The sequence below is a fragment of the Xenopus tropicalis genome, chromosome 9 (assembly GCF_000004195.4).
Source record: "Xenopus tropicalis strain Nigerian chromosome 9, UCB_Xtro_10.0, whole genome shotgun sequence".
Taxonomy (NCBI): Eukaryota; Metazoa; Chordata; class Amphibia; order Anura; family Pipidae; genus Xenopus; species Xenopus tropicalis.
In genome coordinates, this window is record NC_030685.2 from 61477695 (window position 1) to 61493973 (window position 16279).

Genomic DNA, 16279 nt, shown 5'->3' on the forward strand with positions numbered 1-16279 from the left:
CAAGGGGGGGGGAGAACTGCCTCATAGAAGCCGATTCCAATACCGAGCTGCCATAGGCTGTATCATACTTGGCTGCTAAGTCAAGTCTGAAGTGTCTGGCAAACGTGTGTACGCTGGACCATGTGGCTGCTTTACAAATTTCTTGCACATCCATAGCTGACCTTTCAGCCCAAGAAGTAGAAACTGATCTTGTAGAATGAGCCTTTAACTGAGGAGGAGGATCTTTCCCAGCAGAATTATAAGAGCAGGAAATAGCGTTTTTTACCCAGGATGCTATAGTAGGTTTTGAGGCTTTGCAACCTTTCCTTTTACCAGCAAAAAGAACAAATAAGTGTTCCGACTTCCTGAACTCTTTTGACTTCTCAATGTACGTCAACAGACACCTGCGCACATCCAAAGACTGCAGTTTTAGGTGAGAATCTGATGAGAAAGAAGGTAATACAATTTGAGAATTAAGGTTGGCAATTGAAGAAACTTTTGGACGAAAAAAAGGCAGAGTTTTGAGGATAACTTTGTCTGGAAAGATTTGAGTATATGGAGGTCCTACTGCTAAGGCTTGTAGCTCCCCAACTCTTCTAGCGGAAGAAATAGCAACTAGGAATGCCGTTTTCCAGGTCAGAAATTTTAATTTTATGTCTTGTAATGGTTCAAAAGGTTTCTCAACCAGCGTTGATAACACAATGTTTAGATCCCATGGAGCCAGAACTTCCTTTATTCTGGGCCTCAATCTTGAAACAGCACTGAAAAATTTTTTAATCAACGGATTATTAGCAAGATTTGCTGAAAGCATGGCTGAGAGAGCTGACAGATGAACCTTCAGAGTATTTGGTTTAAGACCCTTGGAGAAACCATCTTGTAGAAATTGTAATATATTTGGAACTGAACATTCCCTTGGAATAATTTTCTTCTCCAGAGCCCATCTTTGAAAAACTTTCCACACTCTATTATAAATTCGCGATGTTGAGGGTTTTCTGGAGTTCAACATGGTATCCACCACCTCCTCTGAAAGGCCTTGAACACTTAGATTGCCCCTATCAATTTCCAAGCCGTCAGAGATAGTCTGTCTGGATTTGGGTGAAGCATCTGACCTTGACAGAGAAGATCTGCTCTTGTCGGTAATTTCCAAAAACACCCCTTGCTCAGAAGAATTAGATCTGTAAACCAAGTTCTCCTCGGCCAGAAGGGAGCAATGAGGATCACTGACGCTTTGTCTTGCCTGACTTTCTGAATGACCCTTGGAAGCATAGGGAGAGGAGGAAATATGTAGCATAGTTGGAAATTCCAGGGAATGGTCATCGCATCCAGGTAATTCGGATTGTCCGACTTCGCTAATGAACAAAACTGATGAACCTTCCTGTTGGCCCTGGAAGCTATCAGATCTATCCATGGATATCCCCACTTCTGCACGATCTCTTGAAAAACTTGGGGATTGAGCTCCCATTCGCTCTGACTCAGAATTTCCCTGCTGAGCCTGTCTGCTAGCACTCTTCTCCTTTTATGTGAACTGCTCTGATTATTTTCAGGTGATTTTCGGCCCAAACCATCAGTTTCCTGCATTCTCTCATCAATAGGGGGGCTCTTGTCCCCCCTTGACGGTTTATGTATGAGACTGTTGTAGAGTTGTCCGACTGAATGAGGACTTGATGATTCTTGAGCTTGCCTTTGAATTTCTGAAGTGCCAACCGGACTGCTTTCAACTCTCTGAAATTGGAAGATTGATTATTTTCCCAAAATGACCACTTTCCTTGGACTACATGATTTCCAAGGTGAGCACCCCAACCTAATGCGGATGCATCCGTCGTCAACAAACGAAAATCTGGAGTCTGAAAGGACCTCCCTTGATTCAGATTGTGATTGGATAACCACCATCTCAGATCTTTCTTCAATTGAAGGTTCACATGAAACGATTTGTCTAAAGACTGAAGATTCTTGTCCCACTTCCTCAAGATTACCTCCTGAAGAGATCTCATGTGAGCTCTGGCCCAAGGTATAGCCTCTATCACAGATGTCATCATGCCCAGCACCCTCATGGCTTGTCGAATAGACACTGAACGCAAGCGAATCAAGGATTTTATGGCTGTTCTGAGTGATTGGACTTTCTGTGCTGGAAGAAAAACTTTCATCTTGACTGTGTCCAATTGTAGACCCAGAAAAACGGCTGAGGTTGATGGCTGCAGATTTGATTTTTCTTTGTTTATTATCCAGCCGTGCTTCTTTAAAACTTCCATAGTCAGATTCATATGATTTCTCAATAAAGCTTCCGATGAAGCTTTGATCAGCCAGTCGTCCAGATAACACTCCCTGTTTCCTTAGATGAGCTGCTAGAATCACAATTATTTTCGTGAACACTCTTGGAGCTGAAGTGATTCCAAAGGGAAGAGCCCTGAACTGGAAATGAAGAACCTTCCCTTTCAGAACAACTGCTATGCGAAGAAACTTCCTGCTGGCTAGATGAATTGGTACGTGAAGATACGCGTCCTTCAGATCCAAAGTAATCATCAGATCCCCCTTCTGAAGAATATTCAAGGTATCCACCGCAACATCGCATAAAAAATCCACAGCTAACTTTATTGGATATAGCATATCAAGAAGGACATCACTTGAAACCCCAGAATCTATATCCTCTTCTAAGGTATTTATCCAATGTTTAAGAGATCTGGAGACAGAAACCGCTGCCAATGAAGGTTTACAGACTGAAGCACCCGCAATATATGATCTGCGCAGGGCACATTCTGCCCTCCGATCCATCTGGTCCTTTATTGCTGCCTCTTCCACAGGGATAGTTGTCCTTTTGGACAGTCTAGCTACTGGAATATCAACTTTTGGCGGATTTTCCCACTCTTCAATATCTTTATTTTCAAAGGGAAACATAACTTTGAAGCGTTTAGATGCTTCAGGTTTTTTTTTGGATTTTTCCATTCTTGTTCAATCAGACTTTTTACTGAAGAATGTACTGGAAAGGTTAAAGCTTTTTTTTGAATAAAAAAGGGGAAGTCTTGGGTACTTGAACTTGTTTGAGTGGATTCTTTTGGTGAAATGACTTTACAGACTTCTTTAATTAATCTGGGCATTTTTTAAACCAGTTAATGAACTGATTGGTATCATTCCCATGAGACTCAGAAGCAGAGGATTGTAAACATGCAGAACATTTGTTGCCATCCCAGTTATCTGGTAGTAACTGGTTACATCCTGAACACATTAAGTGCCTTGACTTTCTTTTTCTCTTGCCAGACTTATCCATCTGCAAGAGAAAAAATTCAGTATAAAAATCAATTCCCCCAAATACACATTTGAATTGGGAAGAGAGGCAAGCTACAGGTACATACCTTAGCAGCCAAATCAATAGTTTACAGCCCAGCAGCGTACCAGCAGCGCAGAGCTACAGAGGCAACTCAATTTTGCAAAGGAAGGATTTAAATACCTTCAAACCGCCATGTAATCAGCCATCCTGCAGATAAAACAGTGATTCTTCCTTCCTGACACGCGTGTGTACTCGTCGCATCCCTGATGACGTCATCAGCATCGCGCCAGTCTCTCCCCGTGCAGCACAGGAGAAACGCTGAGAAGGAAGGCACAGTGACAGCGGTTCCCACACCTTACAAGTCGCTTCTGCCGAGCAGCACCCACAGAAGCTACAGGTACCTTCCAAAGCCTAGGGTACATTGTTTCCCCCTGACTAACCCGCTCTGAAGCGGTCAGCCAACGGCCCTCAGACTCCTCAGAGTCTGGATCTTCAGCCTTCTCAGGCCCCAGGATTTCCTGGCTTACCTAGAGAGGACAAAAAAACACTGGGGAGCAAGGGGGAGAGATGGGATATTTGTAAATGATTCTAATTGGTTGTGCTATTCTCCTGTCCTACCAGAGTGGTCCAGAGGATTAACCCTTCGCTTGGTGCTGCCTGTAGGACGTAAAGAAAAGAAGAAATACCCTCCACACTCTGCCTAAAGGAGAAAAATAGAAAAATTTGGCAAAAAAAAAGAGTAAAAATAAGAAAAGCCTTATCTAGGCGGAAATAGAGAATAAAACACAAAGCAGCTTTGTGGGCTTATACAGACTCTTATTTGACTGCATAAATGAAAACGAGAAATATGAAGCACCCACTTGTAAAATGGAAGAATGAAAACCAAAACCTGACTCCACTCCTTGCATTAATGAGGAACATAAAATCATGCAGTTCACTGACTGTTTACAAGACAGAAGGGACAGAAAGGAGACAAGAAAAGGTATAAAGCATAATAGACAGGCTATCAATGAAAAGAGAGGAAAGCTAACTGATGGATTCAAGCATGCATCAGATTCTACTCGGATGAAGAGAATTAATTATCTGATGCCTATTCTTTTCTGTGTTTAAAAAACATCATATGGTGATTACAGACAGCACTGAGACAAAACACCATTGCACGTCACTAAGGAAACAATAATAACAATAAATGCTATAGTGCACTGGGGTATGATCCTAAAACTAAGGAAATACTTGATGTCGATCAACAAGCAAACACTTCTGATGGTTTGGTTTATGCTATTGCTAATGTATTTGAGTTCTCCATCTGCAAGTATGACCATAGGTAAATGAGAAGACGCCTCATTTGTTGTTGTAATAGAAGGAAGTTTACTGCATTTACTAAAAAATCAGATGCCTGTGTGGTTGACTTGGAACACAAATTTAACTTTGCATGGGTTTATGGAAAATGACCCACAATCTAATGAATACTGTAGCTGTATGACAGAATCAGCATCTGAATGTAGATTCATCATGACAGCAAGGGGAAACTATGGCTGACAAGCTGTTTTCAAAGGGATCACATGGAGATTGTAGACATCTTAAATACAGAGATATTTTAAGTTACTTCTACTCATTCCAAACAGAGGGGCAATGTCACAGGAAAGGGCAGCCAATTGAAATATTTTCCCAGTGATGTTTATCCTGAAAAACTGAAGAAATGATGGGAGGGAGAGGGGGTGTATGTATTCCAGTGGGAGGTAGAGGAGGTAGAAGGCTGAGAAATAAACTGATGAGAGAGAAAGGAGGCTGATGGGAGAGAAGGCATTTCCAAAAGTTTGATGAAACATGAGAAAATTCTTTCAACTCTAAGAAACTCCAATTTGCTATGTGTACAAGCACTGGCTTTTGAAAGTATAAAACCAGAAAAGGAAGCAAAAGATGTTTAATCCTTACCCTGGAGGGCGAAGGCACATGAAACTTCTGCTGATTCCATACACAAAGGTACGAGAAAGGCTAATAAATATATTATTTTCATGATGTTTATATTTAAAGGAACAGTAACACTAAAAAATGAAAGAGCTTTAAAGTAATAAATATATAATGCACTGTTATCCTGCACTGTTAAAACTGGTGTGTTTGCTACAGTAACACTTCTATAATTTATATAATAAGCTGCTGTGTAGCCACGGGGGCAGCCATTCAAGCTGGAAAAAAGGAGAAAAGGCACAGGTTACATAGCAGATAACAGATAAGTTCTGTAGAATACAATAGTGTTTTATCTGTTATCTGCTATGTGCCTGTGCCTTTTCTCCTTTGAATGGCTGCCTCCATGGCTACATAGCAGCTTATTTATATAAATTATAGTAGACTTTCTGAAGTAAACACACAACTTTTAGTGCAGTGCAGGGCAGCAGCACATTATATTTTAGTTACTTTTATACACTTTCATTTTTTGGTGTTACTGTTCCTTTAAGCAAGGGAAGAAGGAAAACTTCCAGCTGGAAAATGGATAGAACTTCATGGAGAGATTAACTGAATGTTATGGACCTCAGTGGAGGGATCAGTTGGAATCTATTAATGGAATCTCAAACCTAAATATACACATTATTTAATTACAACAATTATTTAATTACATTTGTGTATCTTTATTTTTGCTCAGATACATTTTATTGAGAATTGCATGAAACAGGTACAATAACAAGTGGTAGCAGTGTAACAATACTATCATTACGGTATTTACAGTATCACAGTCGTCTGGCTGTACAGTTTACCACAAGATTGTTCAATCAAACCTGGATACATTCCATTAGCAGTGGGAACTATATGTCTCAGGGGAGAAAAAGTTCAAACAGGCTATAACAAAAATTAAGAGAGCCAGTTACCCCATACATTACTAAAGGTGGCGAGTTTGCCCTGTCCCGTTATTTATCCTGATTACAGGAATTATTTATGGCCTTGATCCATGCAGTGTGCAGAGTTGCCTTTTCAGATTTCTAGTCTGGTGTACTTATATGGGTGATCAAGTAGACTGAGTGGAGTGAAAACATCTAACTGGATCAAACAACAAACTACAGAGAAATTAATCTGAATTGCATTGAATATGACTTGATCAAGATACCTGTCTATACAGTAACTCTGAGAGTCTAAAACTCACTTATCTAAGGCAACCCTAAGGCTCATGCCAACGCAGACCTGGATTCCCCCCTTATGCTCCAAAAAGCTTATTGTTTTGCCTGCACCTTGCATTGGCCCTAGTGCAGGTACACAAAGCAGATTTAAGCATGTAACTGCTCAAATATGCAGTTATGTGTTGAAATCCACTTTGTGTGCCTACACCTGGCCTGATGCAATGGCGCTGGGTGCAGGCACAACAATGCATTTTTTGAAAGCAGATTCTCAGCCTGCGTTCATCCACAAGTTGAGAAACCAACCCCTGTTATATCAGCATCATAAATAGTGGTTATAGAAGCATAAACTCCCTACATTCCACAATCAAAGGAGTTTGTATGCTCTCCATGTGTCCCTGCGTGAGTTTTCTTTAGGTACTCCTGTTTTGCCATACGCCAAAAAAACACAGGCTCCTGGCTAAAATAACCATGGTGTGACTATATATATATATATATATATATATATATATATATAAGTGACTTTTAAGGTCTGCTTAAAGGTGACTTTTTCAGTAAGAAATTTTATTTCATATACTGCACACAGATGCAAACTAAAATATTTGCAATCGTATAAGTTCAATAAGATATATGGAAGGCTCCAAGTCTTAACCAAGGTTTATTTACACAATTTCACACTTCACAACACTTGTTCCTTACATTTTTGCACATTTTCCTCACTGCTCTGCTTCTTTCCCTGTCTCTCACACAACTGAACTCTTTCCGTACGTCTTTTGGTATTATTAATAACATTAATAGTTATCCTTCAGCAAATCAGCTTACAATATTTCTTCCACTGGCAACTGAGGTTGCTAAATAGTCTTTATGGGAAGCTGATGAGTTTAAGTGTGGAGCTGATGACTTTGGGGCAAAGCGATGACATTTCGGGGCAGAAATATGATGTATCAGGCAGGGTCTGGCTTTATTTTGAGTCAGTCTGGAAGAGTTTTCCAATGTTTCAACCAGTGTTTTTCTGGTTTTAACCCTCCGAAATCAATGTAGACTGTATTGAACAAGAGGTGGCAACCCAATATAGAAGGGTATAGAAAGCTGAACTGTAGTTGATATACACATGCACCCCACCCAAACTGTAGTGGACGCTTAATTGTTCTTGTTCAAAATAGTTTATTCTTATTTTTAGTGCTCTCATTCATTCATAATTAGTTCTTCCTGTGAAGTAATGCAACTGGTTACCAAAAAGTTAGTTAATTACTTACAGCAAGTACAGTGTTAATAAAAATTCACTCCAGTTTAGTTGGCCACAGTTCCCTTTTGAGCAGATTAATTCTAGCCTCTTGATTTACTTTTTTTTATTACTAGTGGCAAGCTTTTACTTATTCGGCTGTTGTGCAGCCACCATTCTGACAGAGGTCTAGGCATGCTGGGACACACTGCACAAAGTAAATCCTCTTCCAGCTGATTAAGCCTTTAGTTGCCAGTTGTGACAAGGCTCAAAGTTTAAAGCTCAGCTGTTTAGTCAGAAAATAATTTATGTGACCCATGTGATCCTATAAGTTAATTAAAATGCCATATTAGTTGGTTTGCCACCTCTGAGGCATGGGTAACCACACAGAATTTTTCCAGCCTGCATACAATAACTAGGTGCCAAGTTTGTAGGAAATCAGTTTATCAGCAAAGCTCATAAAGTCACTCACAACTTACTGTACATAACTGTATAACATGGGGGGGTTGTTTGAGTAGATAATAAAAATCATGAAAATGTGCTGCACTATACATAACACAAAAATAGGTAAAAAAAAAAAATCTGTTTGAAAAACTTTTGACTGGAAGCACCTCTTAAAGCTTTGTTGTCCCCTCTCCACACTATGTACATGGATGATGAAAGCTGTCTCAACAAAATATGGGACCTAAGGAAAAAACAAAGCCTGACACCCCCCCAAAAAATGCACTGTGCTTTACCACACTCTTTAGCCATAATTATTTATACGTGCCAGTAAGATTACTGCAGAACTATATTAAAAGCATCCAGACATGGCAGTAAGATCCATGACAAAAATGTACAGTAAACATATTAACCCCAAATATACCAGAGAGATCACTGCAGAACATATATAGACTTTTTAGCATTACTAGTACTGCCATGCTGCTTGACTGGTTCTGCCTCCTGCATCGCTGAAACTACCACATGCAGCTAGGGTTGCCACCTCTCCCCTTTAATACTGGAAACATATTGAATCCACATCTTGTATGGCTAGATAGCAATTAATTTAGATGCATGCTGCATGGCTGCACATAAATCAGTCCAGTCTGCAACATGCATCCAAATGAATTGCTGGTTAGTCATGCAGGATTTGGATTCAATATGTGGCCAGTATTAGGGCTTGTACTGATGAGCATTTGTTCCTGCGCCCCCCTGTGGTGGCGTTATCCTACTGCAGGGGCTGTACTCACACGTGCCTCTTTGTTATCTTCTCTCCTAACCTATATTCAACCTTCTCTCCTACCCTCATATCTTTCTCTGACCCCATTCTCTATTGCTTTACCTTTACTTTACTTTTCTTTCTTTAGGAGGGGAAAGTTTGCCTAAGTCGTGAGGTTTCCTCCTGCAGGCAACTTTGGAAAGCCAGAGCAACGCGTAGGCATTTAGGAGGGGTTAGTGGCGAATTTGTGGAGTTTGTGGTTGGTGCTGGAAAGCCTGAGGCAGTTGTAGGCCTCAGTATGAGTAGTCTGTGAAATTAAAGATATTTAAAGGAGAAGGAAAAGCTTGGGGGCCCCCAAGTGACTTTAATCGCCTACCTTCTACCCCGGGCTGGTGCCCCTGTTAGGAGAAAACTGCACCAGCCCCGGGTACCTGCAGCGAGCGGGGGTCTATTCATTAAAGTACGAGTTTGAATCCCAAAATGGGAAAAATTCGAATTAAATATAATAATTTCTGATGATTGCAAATATAACAAAATGCTTACGAAAAAATCATATTAATCACAATAATATTGTATTGGCGATCCGAAATTCACAAAATTTTCGTATCCGAACGATCATAAAATGCAGGAAAACCTTTCTGACTTTGATCCTTCAGTGCATGATTTTGGAAGCCTCCCATAGGAATCAATGGCACTCTGCAGCTCCAACCTGGCCCAAGGAAAGTCTCCCATAGGGCTCAATGGCACTCTGCAGCTCCAACCTGGCCCAAGGAAAGTCTCCCATAGGGCTCAATGGCACTCTGCAGCTCCAACCCGGCCCAAGGAAAGTCTCCCATAGGGCTCAATGGCATTCTGCATCTCCAACCTGGCCCAAGGAAAGTCTCCCATAGGGCTCAATGGCACTCTGCATCTCCAACCTGGCCCAAGGAAAGTCTCCCATAGGACTCAATGGCACTCTGCAGCTCCAACCTGGCCCAAGGAAAGTCTCCCATAGGGCTAAATGGCACTCTGCATCTCCAACCTGGCCCAAGGAAAGTCTCCCATAGGAATCAATGGCACTCTGCAGCTCCAACCTGGCCCAAGGAAAGTCACGATACTGAAGCTTGAATGAATCCGAAACTTTCGTACTTGGCGTGACAATTCTATTTTGTAGCATAAATTTTGTCGCAAAGTACGAAAAAGTCGCAGAAAATACACACAGTATGATCAAATACGAATTTTTTGTATTTCATACCTGTCGTACTTTAATAAATAAGCCCCTATACCTGTGCAACATCATCAAGTGGAAACAATTGTCTGAAATACCTGTGAACTGCCTGATAATTGTACAAACTCATTAGCACCACCAAAGAGATTATGTAAGGAAATAAGAGAAAATTTATTCATACTTACCGAAATTTTCTTTTCCTGGTTAATAGATGGCATCATTTTACAAATGGGTAATCTCCACCCCTACCTCTGACTGGACAGAGCACATCCCTTAGCAATTAAGCTTTTAATTCTAGCCTACATATGCAGGCCCCCTCCCCCTGTACCTTCGTCTTTAGTGATTAAGCTTCTTAGGGAGGGTTTTGTAAATGATTCCATCTATTAACCAGGAAAAGAAAATTTCGGTAAGTATGAATTAATTTTCTCTTTTCCCTGGTTAATATGGCATCATTTTACAAATGGGACGTGCAAAGCAATCCTATGGGAGGGTATGTTCCAGACAATCTAGAAAAAAACCCAACATCCTATATGCTTGAACACAGAATATTTTTATTCCTTTCTAGTTTGAACTGTTTTCAAAACACTTTGCCCAAACTCAGTCTCTGACGTTGAATTGACGTCTAATTGGTAATGTTTCAAAAGGGTATTGAAGGAACTCCAAGATGCAGCTCTGCATACTTCGTCTGACGAAACATTCGCTTCCACAGCCCATGAAGCGCTGACTGCTCTGGTGGAGTGTGCCTTGATGCCCATTGGCATCTGTCTCCCTTTGGACGCATAAGCCTTCTGTATCGCCATCATTATCCAACGACTTATAGTGGATACTGCCGCCGGCTGTTCCCTTCTTACTCCTGCTGGAATGACGAACAGCTGCTGTGACTTTCTGTATTTTGCTGTTCTTTCTAAGAAGACTGATAAACATCTGACAAGATCCAATGTACTCCATTTTTTCTCTTGCTCTGATTGTGGCTGAGGAAAAAAGCTTGGCAGTACGATCTCTGAGTTCAGATGAAAAGAGGTCATCACTTTCGGTAGAAAAGCAGGATTAGTTCTCAAAATGACCTTATCCAACAAAAAAATTGTGTACGGTTCTTGAGCTGATAAGGCTTGTAATTCACTGACCCGTTTCGCTGAAGTCACTGCTAATAACAAGATTGTCTTGTAAGTCATCATTGTGTCTGAGATTTCATGTAAAGGCTCAAAAGGATGCTCCATCAATGCTTCCAATACTAGAGGTAAATTCCATGATGGTGAGATATTCCTTCTCGGAGGCCTCAGCCTTAAAACCGCAGCCATGAATTGGATGATTGCTGGCTGTTGTGCCCAGGCTATACCTGTAAAGGCTGAGATAGCTGAGACCTGTGCTTTCAGTGTTCTCAAACTAAGGTCTTTCTCCAAAACTTTTTGCAAAAAATCCAAAACTTCTATCGAAGTAATATTCTCCACAGACATATTTTTCTCTTTTAAATATATCATGAATATTTTCCACGTCTTTTGATATGTTCTATAAGTAGAACCTCTTCTGGCTTTCAGCATTGTGTCAACCACCGGTGACGACAAACCTGATGATTTTAGTCTCTCCCTCTCAAACGCCATCCCTTGAGGGCTAGCGTATGGACCATTGGGTGCTGTACTGGCCCCTGCCTCAGTAACCAAGGAGCTGCCGGCAAATTCATTGGAGCCTCTATCATCATCCGCCGCAGTAGCGGATACCATGGTCTCCTCGGCCAGTCTGGAATGACTGCTATTATCTCTGCTCGATCTTTCCTTATCTTTCTCAGAACTCTTGGTATCATTGGAATTGGAGGAAATATATATAGGAGACCCGAGCTCCAGCTCTGCATTAACGCATCTGTCGCCATTGCTTGTGGTTCTGGCACTCTGGAATAGAAATGCTCCACCTTCCTGTTGGCTTGGGTTGCCATCAAGTCTATGTCTGGCCGACCCCACCTGTTCACCATTTTCCTGAACATGTGATGACTGAGCTCCCATTCGTGTCTGTTCAATAGACTCCGACTCAAAAAATCTGCAATTTTGTTCTCCTTCCCTGGGAGGAACATTGCTGACAAATCTTTTAAATTGTTTTGAGCCCAAAGCATGATTGGTTGCAGCACCTGCATCATCTGCCTGCTCTTTGTACCTCCTTGTTTCTTTATATAATACATTGCTGTCATATTGTCCATTCTGACTAGCAATGACTTGTTGTCTAGCAGATGCCCAAAATCTTCTAGGGCTAACGCTACGGCCTTCAACTCTCTGACATTTGCCGGGAGTACCCTGTCTTGTGTCGACCACAGACCCTGGGTCATCTCTGAGCCCAAATATGCTCCCCAACCTGTTGCGCTGGCATCGGTGGTCATTACTTCCCATGAAACATCTCCTAGTCTCCTTCCTCTTGATAGGTGACTGTCCTTTAGCCACCATCCCAAGGTTCTCTTCACTTCTTCTGAGATGACTATCTCTTGTTCCCAATCTGGGTTTAATCTGTCCCATTGGGATAGAAACTCTGTTTGTGGGACCCTGATGTTCCATCTTGCCCATTGCGTCATTGGTATTACTGACGTTAATAGTCCTATTAAACTCATGAATTGTCTTGCCGTACAGACTGATCTCTCCTGTAGCCAAAGTACCATCTGTTTTATCCTTAATTTCTTTTCTTCCGGTAGTGTCACAACCGCTCTGTTTGTACGAAATCTTGCCCCCAAGTATGTCAGATCTTGAGACGGGAACAATTGACTCTTGTCTAGATTTATAATCCATCCGTGTTGCTGTAGAAATGAGATTACCTGATCTCTTTGTTTCTGTAGAACCTGCGGTTCCCTTGCTAGCAGCAGAATGTCGTCCAGGTAATAAAAAATGTTGATTGCCTTCCTCCTCAATTCTGCTATTAGAGTAACCAACACCTTTGAAAAAACTCTCGGTGATGTTGCTAACCCAAAGGGCAGGCAAGTGAATTGATAATGCTGTTGAACTCCGACCGTGAACCTCAGAAACTTCTGATGCGACTCTGCGATTGGCACATGTAGATAAGCATCCTTTAGGTCTATTGATATCATCCAATCTCCTGGTCTTACTTCTGGGATTATCGTGTATAGTGATTCCATCTTGAATTTCTTTACCAATAAGTATTGGTTGAGCCGTCTGAGATCTAATACTGGTCTGAAGTCTCCTGTCTTTTTCTTCAACATGAACATGGGTGAGTAGAAACCCCTCTTTCTTTGTGACACTGGAACCACCTTGACTGCTCCCTGGATCTGCAATTGCTCCACATATTGCAACAGGATCTCTCTCTTTTGTCTTTCTCGTGGAATGTTTGACACTACAAAATGATTCTGTTGAGGAACTCTTGTAAATTCTAGAAAATATCCTCTGTTTATTGTCTCCAACACCCAGACATCTGATATCGACTTTGCCCAAACCTCTACAAATTTTGATAACCTTCTGGGGATCTTCTCGGTCTGGGCTGTCCCCCCTTCAGAAATATTTTCTTGTACCCCTCGCCGAGGAACCTCTGCCTCTAGAGGACCTGGAAGACGTATTACCATCTCTTCTCCAGTTTTGTGCCTGTGCAAACTCTCTACCAGGTCTATATGTTCTTTGTTCACGAAAGGTTGACCTATCATGAAAGGACTGCCTCTGTCTATCCGAAGTTGATGCTGAAGAAGAAAAATTTTGTCTTCGCTCCTGAGGTAAAAAGACACTTTTTCCTCCTGTCACCTTTTTTATTAGCTCTTCCAATTTTGATCCAAAAAGCATATCTCCCTCAAAAGGCATGTTACATAGATTTGCTTTAGAGGCCTTGTCTGCATTCCAGGACATTAGCCATAGCGCTCGTCTCGCTGCCACTGACAATGCTAGAGCTCTAGATGAGGTCTTAACCAAATCAATTGATGCATCTGCGACGAAATCCGTGGCCAACTTCATATCTGAAAGAGATTTTATGATCTCCTCTCTCTCCACTCCATGTTTGATCGCTCTCTAATCCATGAAGCCAAGATTGCATGGCTCGCGAAACTGATGTTAGTGCAATAGCTGGCCTGCAAGAAGCCGCTGTGGCCAAATAATTCTTCTTCAATACTGTTTCCATCTTCCTGTCCATAGGATTAGAAAAAGATGAAATCATCCACTGGCAGAACTGTCCTCTTGGATAGTCTGGCTACTGCCGCATCCACCTTAGGTGGCTTTTCCCAGATCTTTTCCTGATCCGGCATGAAAGGATACAATCTCTGAACTTTATTCTGTACTGTGAATCTGGCATCCATCTTTTCCCATTCTGCAGTAATTATCTCCTTAATTGCTTCATGCAATGGAAAAGTTGCCCGTTCCTTCTTCAAAATCTTAAAGGGATTGTTTGAAGATGTTTGGTTGTCTTAAGTTTCTGCCAATTTCAATTCTTGTCTCACCGCCTTGACCAAAGGTTCAACTAAGGCGAAGTCAAAACCTGCAAATTGTTCTGAACTCTCCTCCTGATCATCCTCAGATATTTATCCTGTTGATGATTCATCCAGTGGTGAACTCTCTCTAGTGAATATGTCTCTTTCCGCCACTCTCTTGCGAACTTGTCTTGAAGTACTTGGTACTGTTGCCTCCTTAATACCTTGAGCCACTGCCTCTTTTATCCAGTTCATGATATCAACTGATTCTGTAGGCGCTTCTCCTGATAGTTTCTTTGAACAAGACTGACAAAACTTTGCATGTCTGGCTGCTGGGTTATCACAGGCTGCACATCTTGGCCTTTCTTTAGCTCTTATTGGGGAAGACACACTGCAGGAGTAAGCAGAGAGTAGGCATAATCATAATGCTTCCTTATCCAAAAAAAAATTTTTTTTTTTTTTTTTAACCTCCTATCCTCTCTGCAAACACCATCTGGGCTATGCGAATGGCGGGACTCCATCCTGCTGCTGTAACAATAAACCACTGTGAATATTGTTCCCCTGCACAGCTTCCCCTACAATCATGAGTCAGATGTTAAGAGACAATACCTGCTCTCTATTTTCTGCTCCTCTCCCGACGCTACCGTCTCTGTGTGCCGGCGCCATGCGCCTTCGGCATACTTCCTTATACGTCATCTCCTCACGTGACCGCACAGCTACGTGCAGAGCGGAAGCCCCAATCCTCACATACGCTAATAGCGTATCAGCATTACTGCGCTCGCCAGCCAACAGGACTGACATCCTCCCAGCGCTCGCTGCTTTTACTTCCACCAGGCAAGAAAATGCGCAACATTTAAAGAGCCTCTCACTTTGACTCGTTTGGCCGGCCATCAGGCGTGCCCCTAGCGAGTCCCCCAGCAGTCTGATCCATTGATTCCAAACTGAATATGTGCTTATCTTTTTACACCAAAAAACCCATCCAGTCAATCTGTAGGACAGAGGAAAAAAAGACGAAGGTACAGGGGGAGGGGGCCTGCATATGTAGGCTAGAATTAAAAGCTTAATTGCTAAGGGATGTGCTCTGTCCAGTCAGAGGTAGGGGTGGAGATTACCCATTTGTAAAATGATGCCATATTAACCAGGGAAAAAGATTTAACTCTTTGTTGCAAGAACCACTTGCAATTGGTTGTTTGTTCTGTTATTTAGTATGGTTAACCTTTCCTCCACAAATACAGTGAGGGCTTTCCATACACAATCCTATGTAAACCATGCTCTTAACCAACTTAGGAGTCCAAGTCAGAGTAAGAACAAATATGGTCCAGTATCAGGGTGGGGTCCAACTTTTTAAATAGTGTTACAGGAATCTTTATTTTTTTCTATTTTAGCTATATTTAACTACTGTTTTACACTTTCTCTAAACTTTTTACTTGTTATGAGTTCCCACCCCTCGCAGCTTCTACCTTTTTGCTAAGGTACGAACAGTATGAAGCTCCTTTTATCCCCTAACAGCTGATGCAATTTATGTGGTGCCAGATTAACCATTTATTAGCTTGCAGGATCTGTATTATTGGATTACGCAATTTATTTCACAGAAGGGGCCCCTCCTATTCTTGTTGCCGCGATTTTATGAGTTTGGGTATGATTTTAGCAGTCTCAGACGCGATTGTGGTCAATAAGCATGTTTTATAGTAGTTTTTATAGGTCGTACTGCTTATCTAAAAACATAAAACTACAGCAAACTATCTATGTCGGTGATTGTTTCTTAAACTAAAGCTACTATGCCATGTTAGCACAACATTTCCATCCTATTACAATCTCTAACCCGGCACCTCACTCTACCACCACAGGCACAGCTCCTCCGTCTCTACATACAAAACTTTTAGAATAGAGACTTGTGGCGTGATTGGCTTAACAGCGAGAGGGGCGTGG